The 15,324-nt window shown below is 36.7% G+C and overlaps 1 protein-coding gene across 2 annotated transcripts in view; it reads right to left on the bottom strand.

The window, feature by feature from the left end:
• Window positions 1-15,311, bottom strand: part of Helz (helicase with zinc finger) — a 167,804-nt gene extending 152,493 nt beyond the window's left edge. For both annotated transcript variants that reach the window (XM_015504838.2, XM_015504839.2), the window contains exons 1-2: window positions 14,462-15,311; window positions 9,792-9,848 (exon numbers count right to left, since the gene is read on the bottom strand). The gene's annotated coding sequence lies outside the window, so the exon portion shown is untranslated. The remainder of the gene's footprint in view (window positions 1-9,791; window positions 9,849-14,461) is intronic.
• Window positions 15,312-15,324: the final 13 nt, after the last annotated feature.

Raw genomic sequence — 15,324 nt, 5'->3', positions numbered from 1 at the left:
TCTTTTTTTTTTTTTTTTGGTAACAGCAATTGAACCCAGAGGCGCTATACCACTGAGCCACATCCCCAGCACTTTTTATTTTTTTGTTTTGAGACAGGGTCTTGCTAAGTTGCCTAGTGCCTCATTAAATTGCTGAAGCTGTCCTTGAACTTGCGATCCTCCTGCCTCAGCCTGTTTCTTATAAAGTCAATGCACTACCCTATCCAACAATTCCTCTTGATAACCAGTTACCCTAGAGAAATGAAACTATGTTCACATAAAAATTTGTACTCAGAAGCCGGGCACAGTGGCTCACACCTGTAATCCCAGCAGCTCGGGAGGCTGAGACAGGAGGATTGCAAAGCCAGCCTCAACAAAAGCAAGGCACTAAGCAACTCTGAGACCCTGTCTCTAAATAAAATACAAAATAGGGCCAGGAATGTGGCTCAGTGGTATAGCACCTCTGGGTTCAATACTGGATACCAAAAAAAATTGTACTCAGATGTTTATAGGCGCTTTATTCATAATCACTAAAAACTGGAAACAAATATAATTTAATGATAAAATGGGCAAACAAACCATGATACCTCTACACAATGGAAAACTACTCACCAATAAAAAGGAATAACTTTGCAATACATGTAATTACATGGATCAATCTCAAAAACATTATTCTGAGTAAAAGAAACTGATCCCAAAAGTTTACATACTGCATGATCCCATATATAAGACATTCTCAAAAAGACAGACTATAGGGCTACAAATCAGATTAATGGCTTGCCAGAATCATTGGCTAAAGAGGGAAGCTTCTGGGATGATGATGCTCCTCTATGATTGTGATGAATGGTTGTACAAACTACACGTTAAATAAAACTGTTCAACAAAAGAAAGTCAATTTACAATCTGTCAATTTTATTTTTTAATCTTTTTTTATTTATTTATTTTTATGTGGTGCTGAGGATCAAACCCAGGGCCTCGCACATGCTAGGCAAGCTCTCTACCGCTAAGCCACAACCTCAGCCCCAGTATGTCAATTTTTAAAGATGAAATTTTTAAAATTATTTCTCAATATGAATTTCAGTGTCACAATTTGTGTGGCTTTTCAATTTCTGGAAGAAGCAGATACAGAAGAATAAGCACTACTAATAAATGGCAAATCTAAGCAATTCCTTTCCTTGTATGTAGGTTTTAGAGGCAAGAATGAAGCCTCAGAAAGAACATTTCCAAACAGAAGAATCAATGAGTTCATTTGGCACAAAACAGAATACTTTTGAAGAATGCCATCATAGCTAGATGTTTGGTCCAGGACCAAATGTAAATATTGGAATAAAAATGAAATCAATAGTATACCACAGAGGCACTAGGCAGACTGGTCGGGACCAAGACATTTTCAGTGACAGATGACGGAGAAGGTATCATTCTCTTCCCATCATGAACCTCTGTCTAGGACAGTAAGAGAATAACCACCTTGAAACTAAGTCATAAAATGTATTTTTATTTAAAAAGCAGTTATAGTCCTTAAATTAACTTTTCTTATTAATGCAGTCATGGTCCTCTTTAATTTCAAAAGATTTAAATCCTCTATTTGATTAGAGACAAGCTTCAAGGAATATAAATAAAGAGTGATCTAATACCTGGAGCCACAGTAGTAACTAAAATTTCTTCAATCTAAAACAAGGATGATCTCTGCATCTCTGTCTTACATGTTTATTTCTTTTAGGACAAAAATTTTCTACATCATAACTAACTTAGGTCAAATGAATCAGACTGCATTTGTAAACATTTTTATGCTAAATATCACCACTCTCCTTTCTTTTTTAACAGAAATTACTCACATCCATAGCTGACCTTGAACTTGGGATCCACCTGCCTCAGTCTTCCTGAGTAGCAGATATCACAGGCATGTACCATCATGTCCAGCCATAACTAGTTCTTAATCGTATCCCAAACTAGCTTTACTTATTAGACTATATGAATAATAAAACAGAAAAATTTAAAATATAAATATAATGTCTCTTTACAAACAGAACAAAAATTTTAAAAGACTACTGAAAAAATTGGAGATTCATGTTTTTAAAAGTTAGTATTTTGCCTTTACTCTGCCTAACCTATTATTATTTTCTACCTTTTTGTTTGTTTGTTTGTTTGTTTTTTTTGGGGGGGGGCCAGGGGAGGAAGGGTTTCCTTTATGTATTCCAGGATCCAGGTATTCAATCAAATCCACTTTACCACTGAGCTACATCCGCAGCCCTTTTTGTATTTTAAGATAGAATCTCACTAAGTTGCTGAGGCTGGCCTTGAACTTGCAATCTTCCTGCCTTAGTCTCCCAAACTGCTGGGATTATAGATGTGCATTGTGCCCAGTTATATTATTATTTTCCCTATAGAAACTCAATTATTATTGTGAAACAACATCATACTAGAAATTAAGTGTGTTGCAATCAAGGAAAGAAAAGCCAGATTGATCAATTGCTAAAATAACCCATACGACCCAGCCCAGTGGAGTGAGGAAAGCTTATCAGGGCTATGGTGAGACAATTTGGCTAAAGTATCATGCTTCCTCTGGGAGGAAAAAAGTTAAGAACCATTACTCTAGATATGACACAATGATTACAAAACACCTACAAAATAGTGTTCCAGCTCATTACCAGGTATCTGGGCCATCCACAATCTTGCCACAACCTAACTTTCCCACAACTCCCCACACAGACCTCCCAATACAGTCAGGCCTCTGACACTCTGACAATGCTGTTTCCTCTGTCCAGAACATCCTTCCTCCCTGCTTGGACCTACATCCTACCCAGCTTTTAATGAAACTTTTAAGGCCTACTTCTCTAAAATACTCTCCTTCTAAAACCAACAGTACTGCCTACAGAATTATTTGGCCTCTTAAATCATCTACTATCTTGGATTAAATGTATTGTATAAGATGCTTTTCTATGTCATTTTTATCCCTAGGACAACCATCCAACTCACTTAAACCATTCAATAAGGACTTTAATTGAATTTCCCAAATAGATGACCTAAAATAACTGGAATGCCAAGCATTCCAAGAACTGTCCAGTACCAAATTCAGTCCCATTAGAATGCTAAACTATAAGGAGGAATGTTGTTATCATCTTTAAATTTACCTGCTTTTATGATAATTCTATGGGATGCACAGGCAAAATATTCTGCAAAGTTTTATTTAGTGTACCGTAATACGCAGCTAGACTTGCACTTTTCTCCAAAACATAAACCACTGGGTATGCAATAAGATTAAGAAAGACTGAGCCTATTGAGAGAAACTAAACTAAGATCACCAACTACTTTCTGCCTTGAATAATCTTTCATTAACAGGCAAATTCTCTTAAATCCCAAAATAAGTGGACTTCAGTATAACAAAGCAAAATGATTTACAGACATGAAAGAAATATCCTGGTGGACCTTCACTATTTTAGTGACTAAACTGATAATGAAAAACTAAATTTTCAACAGTTAAATTTGAAGCCGGCCGCAGTTGCGAAAGCCTCTAATTCGAATGGCTCCGGAGTCTGAAGCTAGCCTCAGCAACTGTTGGGCACTTAGCAACTCAGTAAGATCTTGTCTCTCAATAAAATACAAAATAGGGCTAGGGATGTGGCTGAGTACTCAAGTGCCCCTGAGTTCAATCCACTGTAGCCCCCCAAAAAATTTTTTTTTATTTTTTCCCTCATCTATCCATTTGATTTTTCTTGAATCATTTTTCAGAAATTCCAAAATTCTGACAACAGCCCAGCCTTCTTAGTTTCAGTAATTCCAAATTATTTCCTAAAGAATTTGAGCTTCCTGCAGAGCTCAATGGTACATGCCTGTAATCCTAGCAGCTCAGGAGGCTGAGGCAGGAGGGTCGCCAGTTCAAAGCCAGCCTCAGCAATGGCAAGACGCTAAGCAACTCAGTAAGACCCTGTTTCTAAATAAAATACAAAATGGGGCTGGGCATGTGGCTCAGTGGGCAAGTGCCCGAGTTCAACCCGCAGTACCAAAAAATTAATTAATTAATTAACTTTTTAAAAAAAAAGAATCTGCACTTCCTCCCAAATCATTCAACATGTTTATTAATCAATAGATTGATAAATATATATTTATTCATAAACAAAAACTCATATTTGAGAAGTAAACAAATTACACTAAGAGAATGAATTCTTGAAAATGTTGCTACTTGCTAAGAAAATTATTATTATAAAAAACATTTTCTATTCTTTGGATGTCTTCATTTTCAGTCCCAGATCATGTGTATAGATAAGTAATCACATCCTAATTCAAAATAGTTGAGCTTTTTTAATGAAACATAAATCAGTATCAGAGAGCCAACTACATAATTAAAACAAGTACACCACCACCCACTCTTAAAAGCCATCTTCAACCTACCAATAGATTGCTTTAGAGAACTACACTTTTAGATCAGATGTTTGAAAGGACAAAAGTTTCCTACAGGGTGTGAAGAATAGGGGTCACCGGGAAGATATAAAGTTACAAAATTGCATATATAAAATCCTGTGGGTAAGTTGTTTTGGTTTTTTTGTTTGTTTGTTTGCTTGTTTTGGGGTACTGGGGATTGAACTCAGGTGCACTCTGCACTGAGCCCCATTTTGTGTTTTATTTAGAGACAGGGTCTCACTGAGTTGGTTAGTGCCTCGTGACTGTTGAGGCTGGCTTTGAACTCCTGATCCTCCTGAGCCACTGGGATTACAGGCATGTGCCACTGCCCCTGACTGTGAGTAAGTTTTTTTAAAAATGTCATTTTTTTGGGGGGGGGGGGAATACCAGGAATTAAACTCAGGGACACTCAACCATGGAGCCATATCCCCAGCCCTATTTTGTATTTTATTTAAAGACAGGGTCTCACTGAGTTGCTTAGCACCTCGATGTTGCTAAGGCTGGCTTTGAACTAGCAATCCTCCTGTTTCAGCCTACCAAACCAGTGGGATTACAGGTGTGTGCCACCATGCCCAGTGTGTAATGTCATTTTTGTAAAATATATGACTATGTATTAAATATTTATATTAAAAAACAAAAATAATAAGAAAATATTTAAAAATTATTTCTTTCCCTAAAGTATATAACTCCAGTCTAATCATAAGGAAAACATCAGACAAGTCTAAATGTAGGGGCATTTTAGGAAATACCTGACCAGTATTCCTCAACTGCCATGACCACCAGAGAAATGTGGAGAAATTGTCACAGCACCGAGATCAAGACATGATAACTACAATGTGGGATCTGGATAATTCTGGAGCAAAGGACATTTAGTGGAAAAACTAGTTAAACCCAAATGAAAGTATGAAAATTAGTTAATAGTAACGTCAATGACGGTTTCTCAGATTTCATAAATGTGCCATAGAAATGTAAAATGTTAACAACAATATTAATAGCTTTTTCCATAAATCTAAATTATTACAAAATTTAAAGTTTATTAAAAATAAAAGTAGAAGCTGATCATGGTGGTGCCTATAATCCTAACAATTTAGGAGGCTGAGACAGGAGAATCCCAAGTTCAAGGCCAGTCTGGGCAACCTGGTAAGAGCCTGTATCAAAATTTTCTTTAAAAAGTTGAAAGGGTTGAAGCCGAGCATGGTGGCACACACGCCTACAATCCCAGTGGCTCAGGAGGCTGAGGCAGGAGGATTGTGAGTTCAAAGCCAGCCTAAGCAACAATGAGGTGCTAAGCAACTCAGTGAGACCTTGTCTCTAAATAAAATACAAAAAAGGGTTGGGGATGTGGCTCAGTGGCCAAGTGTCTTTGGGTTCAATCCCTGGTACCCCAAAAAATATAAATAAATAAAATTATAAGGGTTGAGGATGTAATTCAGTGTTAGAGCGCCACTGGGTTCAATCCCCAGGACTACAAAAATAATAATAATAATAATAATAATAATAATAATAATAATAATAATAATAATTAGATATCTCTGGGTGGTAGGATTATAGTTTTTTAAATTATTCATCTGTTTTTTATAATTTCCAACAAGCAACAAGTTTTATTGTCATGAGTAACAAAAAGACTTAAGTCTCAGGAGACTTAATTAACCCAAAGACACAAAGCTAAGGCAGCACAGGAATTCTGGAGTTAATACTACTTCTCTTCATTGTAAACCCCTTCCAGAAGCCTAGAACACACCCCATTAAAACATTCAACTCTCCCTGCTTGCAAATACACAAAATTTAGGGTCATCAAATTACTTCTACCTGGACTGGTTATTGGGAAGCCTATCTCCAGGGGCCCCAACTTTCGTAGCTATTGCCTAACAAATCACTCAAGTTTTTTCTAGGATTAAAATTCTGAGCCAGGCGCAGTGGCACAAGCCTGTACTCTCAGCAACTCAGGAGGCTGAAGCAGGAGGATCATAAGTTCAAAGCCAGCCTCAGCAACTCCTAAGGCCCTGTCTCAAAAAATAAAAAGGGCTGGGGATGAGGCTCAGTGGTTAAGTACCCAATTCCAAAAACAAAAACCTATAAGAAAGAATTCGGATTTCAACTTTGTGCTAGTGCGCCTTAAAACTCAACACTCAAATTCATTATCTCTCTGTCTGAAATCCCTAAGGCCTGTTCTTTCTCCTGACTTCTCAATTCGATGTCCCATCCTTGCTGGCTCCCCAGACATCACAACTGCAACCTCATCTCTGACTTGAGATATAGAACTGACTGCTCCCCACCTACTTTACCCCACCTACTACTATGAACCCAACTAGAGTCCCTGTCCCTCAACTGCTCCCTACAGATCCAGCATTCTCATCCTTGGTCTGACACTTAAGACGCTCATCCAGCCCTGACCCACTGGCAGTTTCACCATCCACTTGGGTCCTTTATGTATCCCAGGATGGAGGTAATTTGGATATACAGTTTCCTGACATTCAATTTGCCACACCTCCCCAAGACTTCCCTCTAGAGTACCCTCTTTTTACTGCTGCTCATTTTCATGCAATTTACATGCAACCTCTTCAGCTGAAGAATTCCCTAATATCCCCAAGGGGGCAATATTGCTCCCCCACTTAATCCCTAAATGCCTTGTCTGAACCCCTTTTAGCACATATCAAATTCCTATTAGTTGTTTCATTTGAGAGGTGGCCTTATTCTCTCCACCAGATGATTAGTTCCTTATCAGACCAACTTATGTTTTATTTATCTTTGCATCCCTCAGAACAGAGCTTCTCAAAGAGTATGCCATGAGTTAAAGATGTCCTAGACAGCAGTGGTCTTCTCAGCCCTACAAGCAGCCACAAAGGGACAACAGAAGCCAGAACCCCTAACTGGTTAAGAATCAAGTAGTCCTCTCCTTCAGCCCAACATATGCCTTGACAACAACCTGAAAATCACTCAGAGGACACAACACAGTATATGGAGGTCAGTGAACACCCAACAAATACTTGCTGAGGTGAATCTTGGAATAATCCATCTCTTCCCCTCCCACTACATTCCCAAGATCACTTACCATTGAGACCAAACTCTTATTAACACTTTTACTGACCATGCTGTATTTATCTTTCTAATAATTCCCTATCCATTTGCTGATTATTCCTGCCTTACCACCCCACCAAGACCATACCAATAGTTTACCACATAATATAGCAAAGGATATGAATAAACAAGACTCAAATTAGTTAAATTCAACATTATGGATCGATTAAATACAAGTACCATTTTACACTATTAGCAAAAAAACTTGGGGGGAAAAAAATGGACTTCTACCCATCATAGTAAAATAGGTATACTTACATGTCTGCTAGGACTACACATTGGTATAACACCCTTGAAAACAGTATGACAATATACATCAAAAGCCATAAAAACATTCATATCCTTTAAGATAATAATACAACCCAAAATTTATCCTAGAGATATAATTAGTCAGAAAAAAAACAGTAATATCTAAAATAAGGTACATTAAAGTATTAACTGAAAACTATCCAGCAACATAAATAACTACATAAAAAATTTAGGTAAATTATGGGAGCATGATTTGATAAGATTATTTCTGCAACCTTTCCACATAAATTAAACTCTGAAACCTATTACATAGAAATGATTCATAATCTAGTAAGTTTTTAAAATATCAAATTATTATATACTATAAATAAAAATGAATTAAAGGTATGTAATTTTAAAATGGAATGCCAGGAAGGAAACCAACTGTGGACAATTTATTTAATATCAACATATTTAACATTAAGAAAGTTCAGCAGGGGCTAGAGATGTAACTCAGTGTTTGTTTAGTATGCACGAGGCACTGAGTTCAATCCCCATCAGTGCCCCAAAAAAAGGGGAAAAAAAAAGAGAGTTCCAAATTTTAGCATACTTAGGAAACAGAGAGCCACCAGGCCTCTAGAAGAGACCAACCCGCCCCTTCCACTGCTCACTCTGGCCTTTCACGCTCCCCTTGGTCATGATGACCCCAGACCTCAGCAGCTATTAGTTTCAAGGTCCTTGAAACTCTTACCAGCCAGAGTTCAAAAGGCAAGATGGCAAGTTATTTTCCTAAGAGCTGAAGCTTTCTGAAGATAGCAATGTCTAACAAAAGACTAGTGTTGAAAAGACAACAAGAAATAAAGTTGGGGCTTGGAGTGTAGCTCAGTGATACAGTGCCCCAGCCTCGAATAAAGGAAGCCCTGGGTTCCATCCCCAGTGCCAAAAGAAAGGAAAAAACATAGCACTGATGCCTCACAAGGATAACATGGAAAGGCTTCTATTTTTTTTTTTGCAGTGTTACCATTTTATATTTTTAATACTGAAAGACTAAGATTATAATAAACCAAGAAGATTAATTAGTGTGAAATAATAAACTGTCTTTAATTACCAGGTATTTCAGGAAAAGATAAATAATTTGAAGTGTTTATAGCACAGATGGAGGCAGTGAGACCATTAATAAAAAAGTCCAACCTTCACAGAAATAAAGGCAAAAGAAACAAATTAAAAAAAAAAAAAAGTCCAACCTTTAGTTCCTAGTGATATATTCTCAGTGTTTAGGTTCTCAAAAATGTTCACATATAGTCATTCAGGACCCAAGGCTCATGACAGATAACAATAAAAACAATTAAACACTTAACCAAGTTCATCAGAGCACAGAGTGATTAGCACTCAAGAATGTTGACACAAAAGCTAAAGGACCTTTCTAGTTCCAATCACATGCAGACAGATTGAGCCCCAGTGCAGTTACTCATTCAGAACAGAAGTGGAAGATTAACCTACTGGAACTTCTCTTCCAACTAGTCTGACAAAGCAGCAGGCAGAGTCTTCAAGGCTTGTTCAACATCCAGTCAGTTAGGTCCACATCCCAGGTTATAACAGCTTCACTAAGCCCTGTATCACTCCACCCGGCTCCACCTCATCGTTTTTTTTTTTTTTTTAATGTTTTATTTTTATTTTTTAGTTTTAGGTGGACACAATATCTTTATTTTATTTTTATGTGGTGCTGAGGATCGAACCCAGTGCCTCTCACATGCCAGGCGAGCACGTTACCACTTGAGCCACATCCCGAGCCCCTCCACCTCATCATTTTCAACCACTTTTTTTTTCCTTATTGTTTGGGGATGGAATGCAGGGGCACTCCATCCCTGAACTACATCCCCAGTCCTTTTTATTTTTTGTTTTGAGACAGGGTCTTACTAAGTTGCTGAGGTTGGCCTTGAATTTGTGATCCTCCTGCCACAACCTCGGAAGTAGGCTGGGATTACTGTCTACACACCTCCCAGCTGGTCAGACATTCTGGACAAGATAAAGTCTCTCTTGCTCTTTTTCAGGCATTATCATGGTTTTTCTTTTTCTGTCTAAAGAATGTTCTCCTAAACCTTACTCACCTGCAGTTCACTGCACTGGGTATCACCCAAATAGCCCATCAGAGCTCTTTATAATTTCTGAAAGAGAGAGAAGGAAGCTTTTAATTATTTGGTACAAAACAACACTAGCTGCTCTATCAGTTCTGAAACATTACTGTCCACTATTCACAGCACCTGTTCTTTGGGTCTATAGTAAGCCAATCAAATGTAGCATAACCAGCCGTGGACCAGAAATCCTAAGATAACCTTCTGGAAATAAAAGCTTACTTTAACCTTGCTACTACTGAACTGCATAACCTTGGGCAAGTCAATTTCTCCAGGTCTACATTTCCTTGGATTCTGGAAAATAAGAAAGACTACTTAGAGACAGCAGAACACAGACTTTCCAGAAGGATCACCACCTCCACTACTTTATTGGTCTTATGATGTTACATTAGTTTGCTCTCATCTAAATCTAAATTTCCCCCTTTGCAAACTGTAAATAACAACTGTCTTGTCAGTTGTTACTAGAATTAAAGGAGATAATGAGTTATAAAAAGAACATAGTAAATATACTGGACAGCTTATCACAAAATTCAACAGATGGTAACTCATTACCACCAGTACTCACCCTCCCCAAGATTACATAGACTTAACTCACAAATATTTCTTTAGAAGATCAACAAATCAAAACTTTACCAGTCTAACCACAAAGTTAATTGTCTGAGTGTTAATAATTCAATTATAGTTATCTTAAACTGACAGTTTAATTATCATTACAACTTAACATCACAGTAAAGAAGAACAGAATAGTCCCTGAAAAGCATCCAACTCTTAGTTCAGTGACCCCATCTCTACAAACTTCTCACTTTACATTTACTACTACAGTATACATTCAGATATTCAGAACAGAGAGGTCTTCCAAAAGCTAAATGACACCCCAGCTCTTTACCATAGTTAGCATAAGGTAGCAGGACTAGAAGAGGGCAGATAACAAAGGCCTTTTTTTGTGAGAGTGCCTTTTTTACTTTACATAATTAGGTACACTCAACTTCTTTTACCATTGCATACGTGGAGTTTTTTTATTGGTTGTTTTTGTTTTTCCCTCTTTTTTGGTACTAGAGATTGAACTCATAGAGCCCTTTATCACTGAGCTACATATATTTCCAGTTCTTCTTATTTTTTATTTTGAGGCAAGGTCTCACTAAGTTGCTGACGCTGGCCTCCAACTTGCAATCCCCCTTCCTCAGCCTCACACCTGGCACAAGCATGATTTTAGCATAAACATAATTTTTAAGAGCTGGGATTACAATTCAAGGCCCTAAGTTTGATCACCACCACCACCAAAAAAAAAAAAAAAAAAATTAACTACATTAGTTACACATATTGCCTACTGACATGAATATTTCTACCATAACAAGAAATTTTTTATTTCAATTTTTTGTAGTTATAAATGAACAGCATGTCTTTATTTTACTTGCTTTTTTTTTTTTTTTAATGTTGCTAAGGATCAGACCCAGTGCCTCACGCACACAAGGCAAGTACTCTGCCACTGAGCCACAGCTCCAGCCCACAAGGAAAATTTTCACAAAACAAAGCAAATAGGAAAATTCAGATGTGCCATAAACACCTAAAATACAGCACAGAAATAAAAAATCATAAAGTTTATATATTCATTTTGCTTTGGATTAAAAAAATTATTAATCATCAGATACTTCAAAGAATGAATGGCATATTTTTTGACCAACCCATTCTGAAGCATGAATGTTTGTGATTTTTATTTCTGTGCTATATTTTAAGTATATTCTGGCACATCTGAATTTGACTGTTTGCTTTCTTCTGTGAAAACTTTGTTTTATCAATTTCCTGCTCTTAGAGAAATGGACCCAATACAATTTACAAAAGTAAAAAAAAATTGGTATGACTGTTGGTTTTAGGTTGGAAAACTCTGGATTTCTTTTAGATAATTAAAAGCTTAACAAAATAATCATATGATATATATGTGTTTATATACATTATACATATACAAGCATTTACATAAATATACAAAGTCTTCATATTATAATAGTCTTAACAAGAGGAATATTGAGGCTGGGGATGTGGCTCAAGCAGTAGCGTGCTCGCCTGGCATGCGCGGGGCTCTGGGTTCGATCCTCAGCAGCACATAAAAATAAAAAACAATGATGTTGTGTCCACAGAAAACTAAAAAATAAATATTAAAAAATTCTCTCTCTCTCTCTTTAAAAAAAAAAAAAACAAACAAAACAGGAATATTAACTCTATTAGGTTCAGGATGACTTAAAACATTATCCCAGCCACCCTGGAAGTGATAAGGCAATCATGTTTTATGCTTCTTGCAGTCAATGCCACAGACCCTGACACAGCCATGAATTGAAATGAATCATAAGCTAGTCTGGCCATACTCTCCATCCATGAGATTTCTAGAAAATATTTCAAAATATTACTTAGAAATCTAATTACACTTGTAAATACATTTACCTAAGTTTATGAAAATAAGCAATCCTAATAATTTGTTATAAGCAGTTCTTCCCACTCTTGAGGAATTTTTGTTGAAAAACTTGGCCCAATTTTTTCTATATTTTTGGAACAGGCAAAGGACCTTATTTCTTATACTGGGCCTGTATTTGGATCTTAAATATAGTCTGATGGACAATCATGGACTAATCTGCATTCAATATTAATGCCAACCCTACACAACACAGATGCATTTATAAGATCTGGTCTACTTACTTGTGGGTCCCTCTGCACTATTCTTAGCCTTTCATGAATATTCTGTAAATTTTTAAATTACACAAGGCCCTTTGCAAGGAGAAATGATTTCTCCTGTTGTTGTGGTATCATTCCCTCTCCAATAAAGACTAGACAGTTCATGAATGTATACAGATATTAAGACCAGATAAACTGAATATTTATGCTAATAGAAAATGAAATTTCTTGCTAATAATTGCTAAATTAAAGTTTGCCAGCTGATGAAGAAGTTCAGGACTGTACTTACTGACTCTCAAAAAATACAGCCTTACCTAAAAATAGTGTCCTAGCTTACCAGCCAAAAGGAGAGACTAAAAAAGATATGTCTTTATTCAGCTCAAAGACACAGACTTGTACTCCATCATAACCTTCAATACTATGGTATTTCCCATTTTAGAATACTCCGTGTAACAAGTTGTTTGGTGGCCAAACATTAGCTTCACTTTGAAGTGAATACCCCACCAGTCTTCATGTGTGAAGGCTATGGAAATATCCTGATACAGTTCAACACTAGCCATACAAGATTACCAAATACTAAATATTCAGCTTCAGACTACAAAGGAACATCTCTATAGGCAAAAGGCAGATTATTGGTTCCTTTCCACAGAATAATCTGTAAATTTCAAAAAAATGAGATGAAAAGTTCAAATTGGGAAGTCTAAGGCATGAATATGCTTCTACCTGTAAACTGAAAATAAATTCAAAAATCCACATTTGCTCTGCCAAGAATAAGAATTAAAATTATATATAATACACATAAGCACTGCTGAGTTTCAAACCCAAATTAATGTGGCATGTGCACTTAAAAAACAATCTTGGTCTGTGTCCACCTTTCTTTCCCAAGGTTGTGTGAGTGGGTGCACACGTATGTGTAAGGCAAAATGTCAATTATACATCTCAATCTAGAAAAATAAAGTAAAACACAGCCTATTCTTCTTCATTAGATATTATAATAGGTATGAAAAGTTCATAAGAGGCTTTCAAGGTCCAGATGCCCAGATGTGTTAATGGATGAGACAAAGCCCTGCAATAACCAATTAATTAACCAAAATTACTTACATTTTTCTGAACCAAATATAATAAGATATTTCTCAAGGTGAGAAAACTGATTGTGAAAAATGTAAACTCTCCCTCTCCATAGCAATGAATGTAAGCTGTTCACCCATGCTATATTAATGTCCTTTAATTTCAAAGCATGATAAGTTAAAATAAAATAAAATATTACAAATTCATACACCACATATGACCAGAAAATAATAACTAGTCTTATCCCTAATAAGTTGGGTGGGATTCACTTTCATATCATTTTCATTTCCAAATAATTATTAAATAATTATTAGAGACAAGTACTATTCCATTTTTCAGAAATTAAAACCAAGGGCTTGGGGATACAGTTTAATGATAGAGCACCTGAATACCATGTGTGAGGCTGTGGGTTCCATCCCCAATACCACAAGAAAATAAAATAAGTGACTGGCTTGTCTAAAATAATCATTTCCAATGGAATGGGTATACTTTACAAAAGTCCCAAAAACTGTGGAAATACAAGTCCCTTATACATAATCACTTACACTCAACGTACAGTAAACAATGGACATCAAAACAAGCAAAATTAAGACATCCAATTAAAGTTACACAAAGAAATTTGAAGAGGCAAACTATAATTACCCCTGGAGAAGACACTGATCAAGGATAGCTGCAAATAACATTTGGCTCTGGATAAACTCTACTATGTTTGAGTATGTTGGAGTCCTGGAAAAGATTGATATTTGACACATTTTTCCTTTCTAAATCTAGCCCTGCTCATACCCCATTTGACTGAGTGACATATTTGGAAAATAAAGATGGCCCCATCAAATTACTTAAATTTCAGCCTTACTTTTATAAGTTGATTAAAATACAGAAGGAAACAAGTGAAATCATGTTTAACTGTGTGGTCTCACCTTACACATCTCACCAGCACTGTAGTTCATTAGTGATCAATTACTTCATCCAATTCCTGAGGCAAATAGAAAAGTAAAATGTGTCTATACAATACCAGTAATGGACATTATCAGTGGCAAACATTTTATCAGTCTGAAGTGAAAGGGCATCTAAATTTCAAATGGAAAGTTACAAAAATGGTACAGTCTGCAGCTTTGCAAATGAATGTTTCTTTTGCCTTAAAATGAAAACATTTCCTTTTGGTAAAAAAGATAAAAGAATAGATTATAAAATGCTCTAAAAATCAAAAACATAAGAAAGTTCATCTTTTGTCAGCACTGACTGATCTTAGTTTCAAAAAAATTTTTTGAAAGAATTAAAAAGAAGAAACCTCATTAATATGAGTTTAAGTGAGGGCAAAATTAAGTACAAACTAGCCAAGATAACTCCTTCCTCCTTCTCCCATTCCAGGAACCCACTACCTTTAGAGTTATACTTTTTATCATATTAATGATTTGCCTGAAGAGTTGTAAGGGAGAAAAGAATGGCAATTCTTGAGTCGCAAACAAAACCCAAAGATCCCAATCCAAGAAGTATCCGAAGACCTGGCTTCCAGCCCTCTCCGAAGGCAAAAAGGCCAGGGGGCAAAAAGCTCAAATAAACTGGGAGAGAGGAATCAAAGTTCCAGAAACGCTGCAGTCTTCAAAGCCCTTGCAAAGGGGACTCTTGAGGAATCTCCAGGAAGAGATCTTGTTTGTATTTTTGTTGATGCGCTTGTGGGCCAGTGAGCATTTCCGAGGAGGGGGCGGGGAAGGGGGCAAAAGTGAACCCTAGGCTCTGAGCCCTCCGCGGGGCAGGGGGCGCACCCCTGACCCACTTTTCC

This window comes from Marmota marmota, unplaced genomic scaffold (assembly GCF_001458135.2).
Source record: "Marmota marmota marmota unplaced genomic scaffold, marMar, whole genome shotgun sequence".
Classification (NCBI taxonomy): Eukaryota; Metazoa; Chordata; class Mammalia; order Rodentia; family Sciuridae; genus Marmota; species Marmota marmota.
This window is presented reverse-complemented; position numbering and strand designations above follow the sequence as displayed.